This window comes from Saimiri boliviensis, chromosome 15 (assembly GCF_048565385.1).
Source record: "Saimiri boliviensis isolate mSaiBol1 chromosome 15, mSaiBol1.pri, whole genome shotgun sequence".
Taxonomy (NCBI): domain Eukaryota; kingdom Metazoa; phylum Chordata; class Mammalia; order Primates; family Cebidae; genus Saimiri; species Saimiri boliviensis.
Genome location: NC_133463.1, coordinates 51,867,382 through 51,888,308, shown reverse-complemented (window position 1 = coordinate 51,888,308; position 20,927 = coordinate 51,867,382). Strand labels below are relative to the sequence as shown.

The 20,927-nt window shown below is 39.0% G+C and overlaps 1 protein-coding gene and 1 non-coding gene across 6 annotated transcripts in view; both read left to right on the top strand.

Annotated features, from left to right (window-relative positions):
* Positions 1 to 20,927, top strand: part of NCALD (neurocalcin delta) — a 467,458-nt gene that overhangs the window by 353,484 nt on the left and 93,047 nt on the right. The window lies entirely within an intron of this gene.
* Positions 10,712 to 10,818, top strand: LOC120362374 (U6 spliceosomal RNA). Its single transcript, XR_005578292.1, has one exon. It is a non-coding gene; the product is annotated as a U6 spliceosomal RNA (small nuclear RNA).

Genomic DNA, 20,927 nt, shown 5'->3' with positions numbered 1-20,927 from the left:
AATTCCAGGAATCCTCCCTTCAGTATTGTTTTAGGTTTAAAAACTCTAGCATAGCCTTGCAATGTGTTTCTAACTTTTCTTTTTACAATTGCTACTCAATTCTGAACCAGCCTAAAATAGTTTGGAATTTGGTTTCTATCTTACTTGCAGCATTCATATTTAGCAACAATAGGAACCACGGGAAATAACATTATAACTGAAACAAAAGTTGGAATTTTGCTTGCAAATAAGACCACTGGTATTTTGCAAGTACCAGGAAAAATTGTCAACAGCTTCCTGTTTAGAGAGAAATCATCGGGAATATGCCAAGGAAATCGGGGTGGAACCTTTACATGTGTGCATGCAATTGCTTTTGGGTTGTTAGAGCAAAGTGCACATTTCCAGGGTCCTCCACTGAAAATTCAGCTGTGAAGAGAATGGCATGAGATGGTCTTTACTAAGGAGTCATGTAAGCTGTTTTTATTTTTTAAAGTTGAAATAATTACCTAAAGAAGAAAACAATAGCCCTAAACTGAAATGTATCATTGATACAAGTTCTGCTTTCCCTCAAATACAAGTAGTCACTGACAATTTGCTCTGTATCTTCAATGAATAACTAAATAACTGTGATGAATAAGAATTTTATCTCTTTATTCCTATAATACTATATACCACAAATTGTTTTCATTGTATTGTAGTTTCTTTCCTTCCCAAGTTTAGTAATTTCAAATTTTCTTTCATGACATACAGGTTGAATTGTTTTGGAGGTTGTAATTTAAAGAATACCTGTAGTACTGAAGTTAGCCAAAGTCTAGATTTATAACCAGCTGTCTAAATCTTACAAGTTTAACAGAAAAATAGACAAATTTTAGAGTACTACATATAATGCAGCTAGTATTTTAAGTAGTAGAAAACACTGGTTTAACTGTATATATGAATACTATATATTTACAGTGTGTGAATTATACCTTAATTTAGTCCAAGAATATATTGTTTTAATTTTTATGTTCTTTATCTGTTTCACAATTCTAATAGTATTTATTTTACTCTAGGAGGTGAAAATTTTGAACAGCATTTAGGTACAGTAATTAAGTGAATAACTATGGGTATATCAATAATTTCTCATTAGCTCTCAATGAGTGAATATTCATTTAACTTGCTGGCATTTGACATGTCTATTTTTGGCCAGAGTTTCCATGGAGGATTTTCCGAAAGTCTAATGTGCTTTAATTCCAAGCACATCTACTGAGACATAATCTCATCATTTAATTGATCTCAAATAGTAACCCAGAGGCCATATTCTTAACACCCCTAGAAATATGGTAATGTATATGTAACATTTCAGTTGAGCACAGATGAAACCAGTAGCACTGTCATTTAAAAGCACTATCTTTGATGAGGTACACTTTGACATTTACTTCTTTTATTCAAAATGTGGAATTATTATTATAGTTTTTCCAGGTAGCAGAGACTTTCTTAGTGCTGTCTCTATGATGTTTTAAATTAAAATCTTATCATAAATGTATTCAATACTCTTTCAAAATAGACTGGATTTCAGCAGTATGAAATGTAAAAGAACAATTCAGTGTTGATGGCAAAATCTCAATGAAGTTTATCACTAAAAGAAAACAACCTATGCTGTGAAAGCAGAGATGCTCTAGGATTTACAGGTCTTTTCCTATCGCAAAATAAGAAAAAAAAAAAAAAAAGACTCTCAACAGAATCATTTATTTACAGCATTGAGACTATGTTGATTTCAAGGTCATGTTTGTTGCAGCTTCAAAAGGTGCTGGCAAAGAACAATTTACTCTTAGAAACCTGGCTGTTGCATTATTAAATATTTTGTGTATAGTTTCAGGCATTCTTTTTTGTTTTTTATTGAGACAAAAATCTCACTCTGTTTCCCAGGCTGGATTGCGGTAGCACAATTTTGGCTCACTGCAACCTCCATCTCCCCGGTTCAAGCAATTCTTGTGCCTCAGCCTTCCAAGGAGGTAGGATTACAGGCGCCTGGCTGGTTTTTGTATTTATAGTAGAGACGGGGTTTCCCCATGTTGACCAGGCTGGTCTCAAACTCGGGAGCTCAGGTGATCCACCTGCCTTGGTCTCCCAAAGTGTTGAGATTACAGGCGTGAGCCACCGCGCCCAGCCAATTTCAGGTATTATTAATCTTTTTGGTGCCGTGGACCTCTCTGGCAGCCTGGGAAAGCCTATGGACTTTTCTCAGAATTATGTTTTCAGATGCATAAAATAAAGTATGCAGGGTTACAAATGAAACCACTTGCACTGAAAAACATTAAATTTTATAAAATTGTGATATATGCTTTGTTAATAACACACTATTAAATAATGCAAACCAGCAGCAGGTACAGTAACTACAATAATTTTGAAGTAGTGGTGAGCATAGAAGATATTTCAGAAAATCTACAACAGCTGTAAAATGAGGTGAAAATATCTGTGATTTCTCTTGGCAACAGTATCACAGGTGCTGTGGTTTGTGGCCTATATTTTAATTGAAGGAAATACTAAATTTCAGTTTGAGGTTAGTGAAACTAAAGATGTAATATTTTTCCCAACCAAGTTCCCCAGGCCCTCTTGAATCTTATCCACTCCTGAGTCAATGGATGCAAGTTAGTGATGCCAAAAGTTGATGGAACTTCCCTGGACAAAACCCATCACCCCATTTCCACATTCAGTTCCACCACATCGGATTTTATTCTTTGAGTGTGTGCATTTTGCAGTATTCTCTAAATTCTGCATGGAAAGGAAGGATGTGTTTGTATAGCTACCAAAATGTAACTTTCTTTTATTTTCTTCCTTGAGATCCATTAACAGTCCTATGTCCCCTGGATTGGGAACCCTTACCTGGTTAGACGGGGGTTAAAAGGAAAACTCATAGTGTTATTGCAAGTTATGCAAGTTAAAACCATGGGCCACAGAAGTAAGACCATAGCTATTTACAAAAGAGCCTTGATACACTCAGAGAAGATAAGCAAGTAGTATTTAGATGAAGAATGCTGGCTGTTATTTGAGGTTGTAGCTGAAGAAATACTCTGGAAGGCACTTCGTGTACTCATAATATTTGAAGCAAGCATTAAAGAATGTATGTGGCTTTCCAGCTTAATGTAAAGCACGGGCACGTGTAAGTTGATCAGCTGTCACATTAATTCATTACTTGAGAGAAAGCCCTAAAGGTTAATATTCCAGAGATCTTTAAGATGCGGCATATTTGAAATTAAGTAGGAGTTGGAGACACTGCCTAAGTGTCTGAATGCAGCACCTTATTTGGCTTGTTGAATATTTAAGACCAATACAAAGGATATTAATAATATTGTTTAGTGTGACTTATGTAAGTAATCGTCTCATTCTACATGTTTCTTTGAATGTACAGAAAATAGTGCCTGATCTTCCCCTCCAAACCGACAGCGTGACTTTGCAGTTGGTCAGCTGCCGTCGCAGCCCTACATTCAGAACGTTCAAAGTCTTCCTTTCTATGACATCAGCACCCACTGCCTCCGCGTAAAAGAATGGGAGCTATGACATTTTGCACAAGCTGTTGTTTAAACTCAATCCAAATCCCTCACATTTGAAATGGAAGCTTAGCAATTTGTCTTCGTGTATTCTCAAAGGAATTACAAAAGAGATGTTCTCAAACATTTCTTATTCTTTGGATTAGAAAAGAACACTTGCCTTGGGAGCTCTGAGTCTCTGTAGCAACTTGATCAAGAAACTTGGAAAAAGTTTAAAATCTCTGAATCCAGGCTATACTGTCTGCTCCTCAATGCCAGGTGTTTGAAACTTTTCAAAAAGGAATGTGCCATTATTTTTCATAAAATCTACTTTTATTTAACTGGTGCTGCATGATGGAAATCTAACTAGAAATAGCATTCCAAAATGTAGTATTTTTTATTGTTTCCAGAAGTGATGCCATAAAGTTAATACTCACTGATTTTGATATGAAAATTATGTGATAAATATTTAAATTCACTGGAGCCACATTTTCCAAACTAAAAACAGTCTGCCCTTTTTATCTCAGTAGTGAACTTTAGGGAGTTTTTTGCATGTATTTCCATAAGTGCCTTAATATAAACTAAATTTTAAAGGGATGCTGTGTCTTTATGTAAGCCAGAATGTTCTCAGGTCACGATGAAGTTTCATATTTGATTTGTAGGAAAGAAATCTCTAGCCTGAAAGGTATTCCAGCTGTTGCCTGTCTTGATAGGAGGATTGTTCTCTCCCAGTGACTGCAGGAAGACCAAAGGCTGCACATTGCTTTTATGCAAGGATGATTTTTTTAAAAAGATGATTTTGGACTTTGCTTGCTTTAATGAATTTAAGCCCTATCTATTAGAGGTAAATGTCAAGAAAAGTATTGTATTCTTTGGCTATCTGCTCAGCTGACTCCCACAGACTTTGATATGATTTATATCACTCAAACCATGATCAGTTTCGTGATGACACCATATTTACAATATTGTTGGAGATCAAAAATAGGATCTCACAAAAGTTTCCCCATCCTGTACCTTGCCGTCTTACCATGGATCATGTGCAGCAGTCACTCAATTGGTAAACATTTATTAACTGACTGCTGCATTCACAGTGTTATAATAGGCATATGAGGTCCTCCCTGATGGGGCCCTCAAGTGAGATATGCCACTGGCACAGGGAACCCAAGCGTCTTTATGGATCCTGGCTTTTGTTTGCTTGAGCTTTTATTTGAACATTCAGTCTTTCACGCATTCAGCAGATTTTGAGCACATACTATGTATCAGGCATTGAGCTAGACCCCAGGGTTGCTATGAGGTACAACAGAGCACAGGTCCCTTCCATCATGGGACATGCAGTCTAACTATATAGAGAACTTGCTCAGAGACCTGTATGTACCATTAACTGGGGTTCTCTTTCCCACAGCCACACTGACCACTGGAGTCCAAAAGAGAATTCTAAAAGGGAACAGTACAAAACAGAACATCAAAACAAAACAGACAAACGACCTGGGAACCATTAGGTTTTACACTAGAGTGAAGCCCCAGAAGAGTCATTCTGCAGCTGGTGAACAGCCGGCCTCATTTGTGAGCAGTCTGTTCCCATCAGTGTCAGGGATTCCAGGTCGGTATGCTCAGTCCTATTCCCACTTGGCCGGAGGCTATTTGTCCTCTAGTTCAGAAGCCAAATAAGACTGGTAGGACTGACCTAGAGAATATTTTCTTTTATGTAAATAATAAAAACCATTGTATTTTATGAAAAGAGTCCTTAAATTAGCAACATCCAAAAATATCTCTCCCATCTTCGCTGTGCTAACCCAGTCAGGACAGGGTCACTGCTGTAATGAATAGCCCCCAATTCTAATGGAATAATCCAACACTTGTTCATTTTTTACTCACCCAGAAATCAGGATTGGGAGAAGGGCTATGCTCCACACAGTCATCCAGGGACTCAGGCTCCATCTACCTAGTTAAACTGATCGGGGGCAAATCCTGTTTCTACCACTTGCTAGATACTCTGGGCAAGTTACCCAAGTCACAGTTTTCTTTTGCTGAATTATATTAGGACATCCCTCTTGGATTTTTGAGTCAACTTATTTGGCATAGAAATTGACAGATATTAGGTACTCAATAATGGGAATGTTGTTATTAATCTTCTACTTCTGGTAGTGCTGCCACCACCATCCCTCAAGGAGGCAGGAGGAATCAGTCAGAATAGAAAAGTATTATAATAATAGATAACACTTAGGAAGCTAGATAGTCTTCAAAGTTCTTTTTTAAATGACCATTTTTTAGCAACATTCCGGTTTTATAAATGAGGAAATTGAGACACAGAGAGCTTAAACAAATTACTCAGTGTCACACAAGTATATAATAGAGCTCTAGGCATTTGGCTTCAGAGTCCTGGCTCTTTATTTACTATGCTATATTGCCTTTCAACTTGGAATATATAGCCAATCCTCAAATACTGTCATTTCATTAAACATTGTTTTGTTGTAACATTAATGAGAAGAAAGAATTGGTTTTGTTGTCAATGACATTAAGTGAGGACTTACTATTATATATTGTATTTTCCCCAGAAGTAATGTCATATATTGTGGCAGATTTGACTCAAAAATAGCCTTACCATTAATTACCACATTAAAAAAATTTTTTTAGAGATGAAGTCTTATTCTGTTGTCCAGGCTGGAGTGCACTGGTATAATCATAGCTCACTGTAACCATAAACCTGGGCTCAAGCAATCCTCCCATCTCAGCTTCTTGAGTAGCCAGGACTACAGGCATATGCCACCATGCCCAGCTAATTTTTTGTTTTTATTTTATAGAGATAGGATCTTGCTATGTTGCCCAGGCTGGTTTTGAACTCCTGTCCTCAAGAGATCCTCCCACCTTGGTCTCCCAGAGGGCTGAGATTTCAGGTGTGACTCACTGCATTACCACATGTTTTTCTAGAATCTTGCTCCTCATGATCAGGAGGTGAAGTCTGTCGCCTCTCCCTTTGAACCTAAATGGGCTTATGATTGGTCCAACTGATAGAGTACAGTGGAAATAATGCTAGGTGACTTCTAAGGATAGATCAGAAAAAGAATACAAATTTTTTTCTTTCTGGCTTTTCTTTTTCTTGACATTTTCCCTTAGAGTCCAGTCACCGCATTGTAGGAAACCCAGACCATGTAGAGAGGCCAGGAGTAGGTATTTCAGCTAACATCTCTTGCTAAAGTCTCAGCCGACATCCAGCAGCAACTGGCAGGCATGCGAGTGGGTAAGCTTTCAGATGACTGCAGGCCTAGTCTTCAGGTCTTCCTTGCCCCTCTTGTTGCAGGGGAACTAAAGATGCACTATCCCTGTTGAACCTTGCCTCAAGTCAGAGTTTCATGAACAAAATTAAACTTTTTATTGTCTTAAGCCCATAGGATTTGGGAGTCGGGGTAATTTCTTAAGCAGTCAGAGTAACTAGAACATTGGGGTACTTAGAAATGAGTGAAATGCTTATGTAGAGAGCTAAACTTCAGGTACATGTGGATTATTAAATAGACTTTTGTGATTTGGCCTAACCTAACCTAACTTCTGGAGGAAAATATATTTCTGTTACCAACCAAATTACAAATAAGCTTTAGGAGCACTTCCTGCTTGGAAATTTGGAACAATGTCCTATATGTTAATACTGTTGCTGGTTCTAGGAAAAGATTTGGGCTACAATGAGGCCACACTGCATGCCTTAGCAAGATCTCACTGCGCCCCCCCCCAACCACCCTGCTGGCTGGGACCCTCACTGCAGGAGAGTGCAGTGTGGATGGCAGTACTAGTAGCATCTGTCCTAGACTGCTGCTCAGTCCTCCTTGTCCACCTCTGTCTCCCCTTCCCGTACCTACTCTGTCTAAATTGCTGCCTACTTGTCTACTGTTAGAGCCTGCTGTTTCTTTGACACTCTCTTTTGGCCCATTTCCTATGTTTCTAGGACAATTTTTCTGCTCTAATGGTTTGTAGTAAAGGTAGGGTATTCTCCTTAGCCAGGTAAAATTTAGCTAATTCAACAAAATCTTTTTCTCTTAATAAAGTTGCCAAAATGGCAGCTGTCCCATTGGCTCCATGTTTTGGCCAAACCTTGCATTTGAAATCCTCAGAAATGTGGTCCTTGCATCCTTACTCAAAGAGGCATCCCTTTCCCTTCTAGTGTAGAGAAATCAGTGCCCCAACTCTCTTCTCATTTGCTCAAGCTTCACCCCATCCTAATAGTCTTTTCCTCTTCCCTCAACAAGGCTCTCTTCATTTATTCATTCTACATTTGTTAGCTGTACAATGAGCCCTAGAGTTGAACATCTATGAAAGTACTCCTTTCATGTCCGAGGACTGGTAAGGCTTCTCTAGTTGTTCCTTACTTGTTCACCATAGACACAGGGCAGATGTGGTGAAATCACCCAGACTGTCCAATAACCAGGATATGTCCCACCTCATCCAAGATGTTTCAGCTAAGTAGGATACTGCACGAGTAATATAGGACCAGCCGGTCTTTGAAAAGGTGACAGTCTAGTTAGGGACACTGGATGGCATCTGCAGTTGAGGGCCAGAGCTATGTCTGTCACCCTGGCCACAACCTCCCACAGTGCCCAGGGTCACACTGGACATACAGTGGCGACTCTTTACATCTCTATTAGGGGATTAGTGAATAGATTAACCCCAGAGGATATATGGCATTGAGATGACTTTGGAGAGGAAGTGAGCTTTTGAGTCGGGCCTAAAGGATGGAGAGTGTCTGGCATGAGTAGCAAAAGTGAAAGGATAATCCTTCATCAAGAAGCACAATGAGGACATCCTACTGACAGAAATAGGACACCTCCCCATCTAAAGTCAAGAACATGGTTGGGAAAAGCGAAAAAATGTAGAATCTATATGGTGGGTCCATGGAGGATCTAGGATTTATCCACTTAAGCTGGATTCGATCTGATAGACACTAGGAAGCTGGGGAAAGCCAGAAACAGGGAACTGATGTACATGTTAAATGGTGTGAGAATATTTTAGTGGCTCTGTTTCCTTTCACTTTACATAGCTCATTTAAATCCTTGCTAAGTTAGAGATTCCCTTTTTGTTCATTTTTCTCAAAGAGAAGTTTTAACTTATTAATTTTAAAAAATGTGAATTCTCTTTTGCCCTCCATATGGTATGAGTTGCCATTTTAACTTTAGCTGGTTATGTCCATAGGCAGAGCTGTGTAACTTCATAGTTTTAAACACATGACATGCTACTAATCAAAGTCATATTAAGTTCCAAGCCAATTGAGTAAGTCAAGCCTTTGCAACATTTTCTATAAAACTATACTGTAATGAGTATATAATGAAAATTGTTAAAATTATGTGTGTGTGTGTGTGTGTGTGTGTGTGTGTGTGTGTGTAAAATGAAACCCCTGGGACATTGCACCATTATGCTGAAAAATCTTTGAATCATGTCACCAATGAAAAGCTAAATGGTGTTCAGTGAAGTTTTAGTTGTAAGTTGTGAGTGCATTGTGTTACATCTGAAATCTCTGAATACTGATCGTCAATATTTGTATAGGGCAACTATCAGAATGTTCTTAACCAAAGCATGACATCTTTAAGAAAAATATTACAAATTATACATGCAAAAAAGTATGTATAATATGTATGTACAATACAAAAGATAATAGAAAACAAATCCCTGGGTAGCCAGCAAAAACACCATCAGTATACTTTACATTCTAGTAAAGGATACTGCGTTGATATTGATGATAATTTCACTCTAGCAGCACACAGATTCACACTGTCCCTAAGGTCCAAAACCAGAAGGAAATTGAATCAGCCATATATTTTTTAGCTCCTTGATCACATAACGATTTTAAGCCAGTTGAGTCATTTATTTCAGTCTCTGATGGTGAATGAAAGGTATGCTTTCCCCTTATAAGACATCACTTGCCATTGTTGCTGGCAATTGTGAAGGTCTGGAAATTGGTTTCTGTGTCCAGTCGCCTTTGCCCGAAGGCCATTACCCATGCTGTGCTCCTTGTCATCTCCTGGCTATTCAGGAGGGAATGGTCAGGGAACCCTTGGTGAGCCCTGAGCTCCCATACAAACCCAGCTGCCAGGGGTGGTTAAAGCAAACCATTCTCTCTCTCTCAGGGTCAATACATATGTATATATATTGGTATATTCAGAGTATATTTTACAAAATAGAAATTGTTTAATTATTAAAGATGCAACCTTTGATCCAAATTCCACTTTGTAAAAGAAATTGTCACTAGATCTGTTGTGCCCACTTTGAAAAATGTTGATCAACTTCCAGTTTTTAAAGGCCAATCTATTACTATTTAGAAATAGAATTCTCTTTCTCCTCAGACTGTCAAAACAGCCTACGGATTATAGCCAAGGATGGATTAAAAGTCCATTAAGTGTTCCATCAGCACCCCCGTCAGGAGGGGTATTTTGTTAGAGTCACAAAAGGCATAAAACTTAGTTATGCTACAGGTTAACTAAAAGACATTGATTATGAAATGCCATAACAAAGGAAAGTTTTCACTGAAATCATGTTATATCATACCTGGATTTAAAATTAACAGGGACTTTTTTGTTGTGGTAAAATATACATATAAACTTTACCATTTTAACCATCTTTATGTTATGTTCACTAAGTACATTTGCATTGTTGTGCAGCTATTACCTTTGTACATCTCCAGAACTTTTTCATCTTCCCAAGCTGAAACTCCATCCCCATTAAACTCACTCCCTTTTCATCCTTCCCATCAGCCCCAGCCAACCACCATTCTACTGTTTTTAAACAGGGACATTTTTGGGGAATTTAAAATAAACCTGCCTTTCTTCTTTCTCTTGCATAAGCTCTTTAACTAATAAAATCTGTTAGAAGTCCTAAATTAATTGAAAGTTTCTTAGGTTTACACACGTGGGCAAAATGTACACAAAAAACATCTGTTTCATGACAGATGTTTTAGACATACAACATTGGAGTATGTTTTGATGTTGAAAGGAGATGGTAGGCTGAAGCATGTGTTCTAAATCACTTATTTAAACCAGTGCAATTTTTATATAATCACTCAACTAACCAGCCATTCAGCCTGGGAGACTAGAACTTTCTAGTTTTAGTGCTATATTCAGATAGTCTTATGTTAGTCTTCTATTAATATTCATTTTAAATAACTTAAGTATCAAATCAATATATATTTGTGGTGTAACATTTGGAAAATACAGAAGAATATAAAACACAGAAGAAACATCATTCTTGTGCTCACTTTGGCAGCACATATACTAAAATTGGAACAATACAGAGAAGATTAGCATGCCCCCTGTGCAAGGATGACATGCAAATTTGTGAAGCATTCCATATTTTTTAAAGAACAAAGAGGGAAGCATCACAGTACTGGACTTCAAACTATACAACAAGGCTACAGTAATCAAAACAGCATGGTACTGGTACCAAAACAGAGATATAGACCAATGGAACAGAACAGAGGCCTCGGAGGCAGCACAACATATCTACAACCATCTGATCTTTGACAAACCTGACAAAAACAAGCAATGGGGAAAGGATTTCCTGTTTAATAAATGGTGTTGGGAAAACTGGCTAGCCATGTGCGGAAAGCAGAAACTGGACCCCTTCCTGACACCCTACACTAAAATTAACTCCAGATGGATTAAAGACTTAAACATAAGACCTAACACCATAAAAACCCTAGAAGAAAATCTAGGCAAAACCATCAGGACATAGGCATAGGCAAGGACTTCATGACCAAAACACCAAAAGCATTGGCAACAAAAGCCAAAATAGACAAATGGGACCTAATCAAACTCCACAGCTTCTGTACGGCAAAAGAAATAGTCATCAGAGTGAATCAGCAACCAACAGAATGGGAAAAAATTTTTGCAGTTTACCCATCTGACAAAGGGCTGATATCCAGAATTTACAAAGAACTAGAACAGATTTATAAGAAAATAACAAACATCCCATTCAAAAGTGGGCGAAGGATATGAACAGATACTTTACAAAAGAAGACATACATGAGGCCAACAAACATATGAAAAAATGCTCATCATCACTGGTCATTAGACAAATGCAAATCAAAATCACATTGAGATACCATCTCACACCAGTTAAAATGGTGATCATTAAAAAATCTGGAGACAACAGATGCTAGAGAGGATGTGAAGAAATAGGAACACTTTTACACTGTTGGTGGGAGTGTAAATTAGTTCAACCACTGTGGAAGACAGTGTGGCGATTTCTCAAGGACCTAGAAATAGAAATTCCATTTGACCCAGCAATCCCATTACTGGGTATATATCCAAAGGATTATAAATTGTTCTACTATAAGGACACGTGCACATGAATGTTCATTGCAGCACTGTTTACAATAGCAAAGACCTGGAACCAACCCAAATGCCCATCAATGATAGACCGGACAGGGAAAATGTGGCACATATACACCATGGAATACTATGCAGCCATAAAAAACGATGAGTTCGTGTCCTTTGTAGGGACATGGATGAACCTGGAAATCATCATTCTCAGCAAACTGACACAAGAGCAGAAAATCAGACAGTGTATGTTCTCACTCATAGGTGGGTGTTGAACAAAGAGAACACATGGGCACAGGGAGGGGAGCACTGCACACTGGGGACTGTTGCGGGGAAATAGGGGAGAGATAGCATGGGGAGAAATGCCAGATATAGGTGATGGGGAGGAAGGCAGCAAATCACACTGCCACATGTGTACCTATGCAACAATCTTGCATGTTCTTCATATGTACCCCAAAACCTAAAATGCAATAAAATAAATAAATAAAAAAGAAAGAAAAAGAAAAGCAAAAAAAAAAAGGAAGAAACATCATTCTTAATGTTCTGTCTAAAATTAACCACTACTTATATTTTAAAATTAAAAAACTTTATACTTACTTTTACTTTATTTCAACAGAAGAAAAAGAACTCTGAAATGAAATTGAGGATTTGAACTTCACACAGTTGTTTAAGAATTACTGTTTCTAACTGATTTTAATTTATTAAAAATTAGAGATCAAACATTAAGAGTTTGAGGAGTAACTTAAAAAACTAATTGTTTCATAATGAGTACAGGCTTATATTTTTAGTTAATAAAGCTTAGTTAACTGTCTCAGGAAGTTAACTGTCTCAGAAAAAAATTGCAGGTAATCAAACAAAAATACCCTTGGTAGGAGAAGGGGTTTTAAAACCGAGTTCAAAACCAAATCCCACCTTTAGGATTATTTTCTTGGTGAAAATTATATAAAGAAGGTAATCTGCAAGGAATATAGCTCATAAAGTCATAAACTACTTTCAGAAGGAAAAAGGAACTATGCAATAGGGAAGTAATTCTTTCCCCCAGTGAGCTAGCACCCATGGGAAATATAGGAGAACTTCCTACATCTCTTGACCCTCCTCTTTGACCAGAGAGGCTTAACTTTGTTTGCTTCAAACATCAGTGTTTTTTATATTCCACAAATTGTTTAAACACATACTGTATTTTAGTTTGCCTTATATTTGGGGCATGATTGTCCTTTATATATATTTATTCCTCTAAAGTTTCTAATTATCGTTGTCTTCTCTGATTGACCTGGAGAAACTAACATCTTCAGTACATATGTGGCATGTCATAGTTTAATTTTTGATGCTTATTCAGTTTAGTCATGGTAACCTCTTCCTTATTCAAGATACTCTCCACTGAGCCCTCTGTGCTACCATTCTAATGTGGACTAGATTTACACTCTTCTACTAGAATCTCTTTCCGTAACAACTGGATTATTTTCCTTGTCTCCACATTGTCTCCCTTTCCAGATTCATTTTCAGTTTTGCTAGAGCATATTTTTAATTTTTTTCAAAATAACAGAAGGGCTCTGTCTTTGTAGATCTTCATTTTGCCCTCATAATTGAAAAACACTCCAAATTACTTTCTATCACAATTTTAAGGACTTTGTTTCACTGTCTCCTAGGTTGCTAGGAGCATCTGCTGCCATTTTGATTTTGATGCAGCATCTGCTGCATCTGCTGCCATTTTGATTTTGATTCCTTTAAAGGTAGCTCCATCTCCCACCCCTGTCCCATGAACTTTTAGGATTTTCTTGTTGTACTTGGAGGTAATAAATTTTACCTGGAAATGTTGAGATTTTTTTAAAAAACTATTACTCCTCTTCAAACTTTTTAAAGCCAAAGATTCAAGGTTTATTCAGCCCAGAAAAATATTCTTCTATAATGTATTTGAAGTGTTGATTTCTATTTCCTTTGTTTTCTCCTCTAGTAGGTCTTACTATAGAAAGAATAGTAGGTCTCTTAGCTCTAGGAGATGTTAGGTCTCTTGGATCTCTCCTCTATAGTCTTAACTTTTCTCTCATCTTTTCTTTCTTCCCTTTTATATGCATTCATAGGATTTTCCCACTTTTGTATTCTGGATCTCAAATTTATTTCTGAGTCATTTCATTTCAATTATTCAGCCTTTCCACTGAGCATCTTTGTAAAATCATTTTTTATGTTTATGAATGCAGACTTCTTTCAAATATCCCTAAAAATAGTACTTTTTTTTTTTTAAGTTACCTTCTTTGTCCTTTGTTTCAACTCCATTTCCTTTATTATCAGATGTTCTGTTGCTCTTCTGGATCCTTCTCTCATACGTTCTTGGTTTTCCTTTAAAAACCAGTAACTTTTGACTGGCCGAATCGTATTTATAAATGAAGGGCTGGGTGGACTTTATTTATAAATGAAGGGCTGGGTTGACTGGTAGAGGTGACTGGAGGGATTTCCTTGGCAGTTATGTAGGAATGGTTTTCCACCAAACTTCTCCTCATGAATGGAAGGGCTGGCAATTTGGCTGGCGGGAGGCACATATCACAGTGGGAAGCAGACAGGCAAGCTTATGACTGTCCTGACTGCCAGAACCAGGAAGCCTTTATTTTTAGGGATGAACTACTTTTGTGTACTCCCCTTCTGTGCAAATCTTGAAGGGGGGTAGAAAGAGATGGAAAACAACATTCTTCAGTCTTTTTTATTAATTACCTTGACTGTTCCTTCTCCCTGTGGCTCCAGACCTGAATTCTTCAGGGTTCTGTTGAAAAGAACAGCTCTCATTTCTTCATTGTCTCTCTCTAAAATCTGTTTTACACTGTGGGTTTTGTTGGCTAATCCAAACATACCTGTTGGCCATTTTCTAGAAATTTCTTAAAATTTCTGTGTACTGATGGTAACTTTTCTTGACTTCCATCCCAGTTCCATGATTTATTCTTTTTTCATATATAGTTTCTGCTACTTAGTTGGAATTTGTGAAGGAAGAATAGGCAGACTGTCATGTTTAGTCTGCCATCCTGAAGAGAGATTATATTAACTTTAGAATGGCTACCCCATTGTGCTGATGCATGATTGGCATGAGGCCATGGCACATGCCTCGCTTTTCATGAGGCTATTTCTCCTTCTTTGATGGCCCAGACAGTACCCCCAGCCCTGACTGACCATATGATCAATATGGATTACTTATACAAGGAGACCAAAGTGAAAGCAGATGGGTCGTATGAGCCCATTCCATCCATCAAATCCACCATATCTGCCTCAACCAGGCACTGTATCATTCTTCAGGACTCTACCTAGGCCCCATTCCTAACTTCTCCAGTATTCCTGTCAAATGTACACCTAAATCAGACCACTAACCACACAATTCTACAATTTTTTATCTGTCTCATTCATTAAGCTACAAGCTTCCTAAAGGTAAACATGGTGCCTCATTTCATATCTGCATCCTCAGTGCACCCCATGGGGACTGGGATTAAGTGCTCAACGAAGACCGAATAACTCAGGATCTGAATGAATGAACAAAGAAATGAGTAAGCTTGACGTTGACCTGGGAAACAGGTGTGTTGTCTTTCTTTGCTGCTGAGGCTACTGACCTCCTTTTTAGTCATGCAAAGCTTTGGGGAAGCATGTTTGGGGCAGAAGCAACAGTATGGATGAAGAACCAGAGGCAAACTGGAGCATAGCTTCTTTAGGAGGGAACTGGTGGAAATTGTTTCCAAATGGTTATTAATTCATCAAAAAAAAAATCTCTAAACTGTCATATCCTTTTCTGCAGAGTGACAGTCTAACTACAGGGTTCTTCTCGTCTTTGCCAGTTCAGTGAATGCAAGTCTAAATAGAGCTGTTTTGTTCAACCCAAAGGTTGGGTCCTTAATTCAATAGGTGTCAGTAAAGGCTCTTTCATGGTTTTATATAATCAGTCTCCTTTGCAAATTTGCATTAAAGCATCTGCTTATACTTGTATTAAGTAGCATTACTTGTACTAAGCCTTCAGTTCACAGGGACATTATGAAATCATAGACAGCTTAGAATGGAGCTTTCAAGTCGTCCTTGGGCTCCTGTTGCCTGCTGGAAATGGATAAAGCATGACGCCCTCAGCCAACAAGCTCTGCTACTCCTATGATGTTTGTTAGAACTTTCTTGCTCCCGTGCCTCCAACTCCAGTCACCACCTGAAAGTCCTCTCCAGAAGTTGGAGTAGTTTGCCTCCTATTTCTGCAAACTTAATTTTTTTTTTTAATTACTAGTTTTCCAAAGGAAGCAGGCTCTTAATTCCTGGTTAATTGAAATTAGTCTTGTAATTTTGAGATCTGTTATTCTATTCACAAAGCAGTCACCTGATTAGTGTTTGTCCATGAGTGAGAGAATGAATTACACATTAGAGGAAAGATTGGGTTTGTCTTTCCTGCTATTGGAGTGAAGGGGCACATTGGCTGGAAATTATCCCAGGTAAGTACAGAGATCTGCTTTTGATCACAAACCATTAGTTCTTTCCATTTTAGCCATTTTCAGTCTGATCATGTGCTATACACATCATTCATCTCTTGGCTTTGGGGATAATTAATTCCAGGTTTTAGAACATCACTAAAGACATCTCAGTAGGGTTCTTTTGTTTGTCTGTAACAGGATTGTCAGGGGTCCATGCTGTTCACAAGGATCTTATTCCTCACCTGATGAGGCAGAGACCCTGACTCAAATGGTATACCCATCACATCCTCAACTTCTCAGCATCAAACTGAATTTGTTTTAAGAATGAAGCCACTAGCATTAGATGTGTGACACTATAAGACAGGATATTCTCAGCTATATGACTCAGGGGCTGCCTTGGCAACTATCAGTGAAATACTAGGCTCTCCTAATAGGTAAGTGAGGTCTTGGAATGCTAACAGTGTAAAGTCAGTGGCATAAAGGGACACATACTCAGCAGCCACGATGAAGTCAAGGCTAGAGATACCAGGAGAGAAATGGCTGCATGAAGGTTGCTCAGACAGAGAAGATAAAGTTCTCACATTATTCCAGCCTTCAGGTGGATCTGAGATGCTGGGTCAGTGGAGAGGAGCACCAGCCCAAACTGATCCCCAGGGGCTCTGGTTGGAATCTTCCCAGAAGCCTGAGAGGAGAGGTACAGTGTCTAAACACAGGGCCCTCCAGTCACTGGCGTCAGAATCACAGGAAGATTCCTGACGCCAAATTCAGAACTTTGTAATGAGAATCTACAGAGGTGGGGCTTGGGATCTGCCTCTATAAAAATCCTCCTGGGTGATTCTTAACTTATACCAGCTAAATTTTGAGAGCCTCCAACACCTCCTAATCTCCTCGCTCTATGAAGCAGCCTAAGGATGGGGCCAATCCACAAAGTTCCCAACAGAACTGACACAGATCACCTAAGTAGGGCTGCTCAAAACATTGAGGCTGTCCAGCTTGGATATCTGGTCATCCTAAGTTGACAAGCCTAAAGGGCAGACAGCATGCTCCTTTTTTCTTCCTAGAAGGCTAGCTGCAGCATTCAGCTTATAGTAGATACAGAGAGCCATTGTTAAATGTTTCTTATGCAAACAAGGCTGACTTAGGTGCTGGCCATATGGGAATGTGGTAGTGGAGAGCCCAGCTAGTGGACTGCCATGCCTTGGGTAGATACTCTCACATTCATGGCGCCTATTGCATCCACCATGACTCACTCCCCATGAACTCCATCACTTGTGAGACAAGATGTGACAAGCAGCTGTGAAAGTTGTGTCTTGTAACCTAAATATGTCTCTTTCTTTTGCTCTTTCTAACTTCACGGGAGTAAACCTCTCTTCAAATCACACATGAGTTAATATAAAGCTTTTAAAAATTAAATCACATTTCCCCATTGGTTAACTTGATCATTTCAGAGTTGCATCATCATTTTGGATTTTTTTTTCTCCTCAAGGGTAATACATTAATGAACTGTGCACAAGGGAAGTTCCTGTTTTAAGAAAGCTGTGTGAAGTGGAAGAATACTTTTTCATAGTAGGGCTCTGCCTTCTTTAAGTTGAAGCCCACCTGTTTCAAGGAAAACAGTTGGCCAACAAAACAGCACTGGCTTTGTGGAAATGTGCCAAAGAAATGTCAAGATATTGTATTTTTTTGATTCATACTCCTAAGTTGCGGTCCAGAGGAAAGATACTAGAGGAAGGAAAGAATAGCAGCCATTTATATGTAATTAGACTATGGTGCATGATTCATTGAATTCCACTCTAGATCCCTATTTATAATTATTGGAGGTTTCTTGGCAACGCTTAAGAGACAAGTTACCCCAATCCCTTACTTGTCATGGCACCATTTTAACTTTGCATGTGTGGTACTCCATGACTATTGAATTAGTCATTTTTCATTATGTACCTTTGAGGTACGTTAGCATTAATCCTCTTTACTGAATGAGAAAACTAAGTCTGCATAAAATTGATTCTGGCCCAAGAGCATATAATAATCAGAGTCATTTCCATAATTCTTAAACCTCTTCCCTCTGAGAAAGCACATGTTTTTCAGTGGGAAATAGCCTCAATGGGAGGTACACAGGCCAACATTTAGGAAATGCATTTTTATTCATGTAATTAGTCCTATGTTTAGAAAAAGGAATATTTCAACTCTAGTCTCATATGAGAATCAGCTAGAGAGCTTTAATAAAATGCCATTGTCGGGGTCTGTCTCCCAGGGGTTCTGATTGATTTGGTCAAGTATGAGGCCTAGGCATAGGTCTTTCGTATTAGGTGAGGAAAAAGCTTCCTAGGTGATGCTCATGTGCGGGGAGCATAGTGAATCCTAATCCTGGCAGAATTCTAAAACTGACCCCACAGTTTCCCCCATGGTCTTCACCATCCTGCCATTAGAACCCCTGCATGTGGAACCTTCTGGAAACTTACACATTTAGTCTGGCTTATAGCATTTTGTTATCAGAGAGAGAACACTAGCACAGAGTGGTTTAGCAGTTTAGCTGTAGTAGAGATAGATTGCTCTGGAAGAGGAACAGGGAGAGAAGAACAAGCCCATGGTATGGTGCACTGAACTGACTAGTGAGGGACGGGTGGAGCTGAGAACCCTGGGCTGCCCTAGGATGATGATGGCACAGGAGTGCCATGCTCCCAGGCAGGGATTCTTGAGGATGAGTTGGTAGAACCTGATGTGGAACGGAAAATCAAGGGAGGCTTCTTGATTCAGAGCAGCATGTCCTTTGAAGTCAGACTGCCTGGGTTCAAATCCTGACTCAATCACTAAAGCTCTGTGACCTTGGGCAACTTACAACCTCTCAAATGATTCATTTCCTGATTTGGAAAAGTAAAAAATTGCAACTACCTCATAAATTTTTGGGACAATGAGATGAGATAATATATGATGTAATATAGTAGGGTCCACTCCTATTCTTTTCTGGGGCCACTGGATCACCATCAAATTCTCTCTATTAAAATGGGGATGGACCATGACCCTCTTCTTTGAGGTAACCCATTCTCACAAGGAAATACAAGGTTAGATTTAAGATGTTGAATGCTATGTGGTCCCAGAAGCAAGAAATTTCATGGAAAGCAATTTAGAAGGGAGGTCCTTGGCTTCAGAATAGTAGAGTAGAGCCATGGGACCCATGATACGCCCTTGGACCAAATAATGAGCACAGGTACCAGGAGGCCAAATGGGATTGTGACCAGACTTGGGTCAAAGAACAAAGAGAGAACCAAAGCCAGAAGTTATGGGGCCAAGTCCAACAGAATTGATGACCCAGAAACCAAGGAAGGTGCCCAGGGCTGAGGGCAGTGGCTTCAGGAATAGCATGCTAGAGAACAGGTAGAGTTGTTTTGTTCTCTGCCTCCTTGGAAAGTTCGTTAAGCCAAAGAGGTCCCTGAAATCCACATCTTAACAGGCCATCTGACAAGCGTGTTGAATCTTCATAGGAAGATTCAATTTCTAAATCAGAGTCCCTTGGGTTCTGCTCTAAGACTGTGGGCCTATTAGCATTTCCCACAGTGGATCCTACAAAAGGCTGGTTCTAGGGTTGTTCCAGGATAAACATAGTTGCTGGATGAATTAAAGTTAGCATGTTTCTTCATTGGAGGACTCGTCAGTGCTTTTAATTTGCTTATAAATCTCTAAGAGGAGGATAGGATAAGACATGTTTCCCTAACTAATTTGACCGTGGGACCCCTTCTTAGCATTAGAATCCATAAGTCCTACAACTTTTGCCATCTCATCTTGAAGCTTCTGCCTTTAGGCCAGACCCAAGTCAAGTCTCAGGGGTATATAGGATTCTCTGTGGGATGTAGACCCAGGTTCCTACCACTCAGGTAGAGGCACAAGATGAAGCTATGAACTGAACGGAAGGCCCAGGCCTGCCTTGTTCGTATTCTCTCTGGCACATAATTGTAACTCAGTGCCTATTTGTGGAATAATTATTCATTGAATGAATGGGATAACCTAGTTCTTGCCAAACTCCGATTGCTGATATAGGTAGTACCTTGGGTATATCCAGGGTTCAGTACTCAACTGAGTGAAGATGTGTTGGGGAAAGGTGTTTTCTTAGGCTACTTTGTATGAACCTAAGAATAAGAAGACATAAATTGTCCTGAATTGGTGCTTTTCTTTTGTCACCTATCCAAAATGACTTCATAATAACCTTGCCCATCTCACTTCAACAGTCATGAAAATAGTTTGCCAAAATTAAGCTCTTCACAAATATAAAATATAATCCTAATAATTTCCTTAGGTGTTAGACTCATCTGTTGATGTCCTTGTAGGCTCTTTAGTACCTAGTGTGAACCTTTGTGAATATCTAAGCATATGGCAGTCAACCCTGCCCCCAAGTGTGTTTTATAACCACAGGCTTTGCAAGCTTAAATGGAGAAGAGAGATGAAAAAAGAATGGGCTATTTTCCTTGACTGTTTTATCATGGGTAATATTTAAGCAGTTTTCTAAATAAGCAAAGCTTTTCTTCTATGCTTCATGCTCCTGCATCCTAGGAATAATGTGTTTTGTGGGAATGTTTGTTCACCCCACCTCCACTCTGAACTTGCTGATCTGGAGGTACCATGATGCTAGCCGGAGTAGTCCCAGCCAAGGCTCTGCAGACACAGTCCTAGTCAAGGCACTGCCTCATGTGGGCACCATATCTTGTTATTGCTCGTGGGTTTCATCCAACTGCACC